Genomic DNA, 837 nt, shown 5'->3' with positions numbered 1-837 from the left:
GCAGTTTGCCAGCATTTGGAAATTAAAAGGTAAAGGTCTTTTAACATGAGGTAATTATAAAGTGCAGTGCTATGAATCTATAAAAGCACTTTAAAATGATATAAAAGGACACTTCTCTTCATATTATTTTCTAAGTCCCACTGTTTTAGATATTAATTCTATTTTTGGTGTAAGAATTTAGGAGGCAGGATGATAAAACTATGAGGTTTTAGCAGTATAGAATACATTCTGCAGGATGAATAATCAGGACTTTTCCAGCATGTAGTCACCACCAACTATTATGCAGCAAAAGCCATTCTCAGATATAAGATTACAGTCATCTTTCCAGACAATGCTGGCAACACGATTCTATTTTTGGTGTAAGAATTTAGGAGGCAGGATGATAAAACTATGAGGTTTTAGCAGTAATAGAATACATTCTGCAGGATGAATAATCAGGACTTTTCCAGCATGTAGTCACCACCAACTATTATGCAGCAAAAGCCATTCTCATATAAGATTACAGTCATCTTTCCAGACAATGCTGGCAACACGGGCAACACTTACTGAGCACAGGCGGTGTCTTCAACATAACTGGCAAGGTGGAGAATCAGTGATTTGACAACATCTTAGGTGAGAGAGAAAATATTTTAAAATTATTTAAAAATGACCACAATTGAAATGAAATGCAGGAATCAGAGCAATAATTTGGGAAACGGTTACTTACAAGCTATGGTTATCATCAATGAGCATGTGAAGACACCGGCTAATACTCCTCCCATGAACCATCTGAAACAACAGGATTGCTCAGGTTTAGCGTACTATTTACGCATTTCCAACACATGAGATGTTCTTTTC

The sequence above is a fragment of the Galeopterus variegatus genome, unplaced genomic scaffold (genome assembly GCF_000696425.1).
Source record: "Galeopterus variegatus unplaced genomic scaffold, G_variegatus-3.0.2 Scaffold589, whole genome shotgun sequence".
Classification (NCBI taxonomy): Eukaryota; Metazoa; Chordata; class Mammalia; order Dermoptera; family Cynocephalidae; genus Galeopterus; species Galeopterus variegatus.
Note: the sequence above shows the minus strand (reverse complement) of the source record.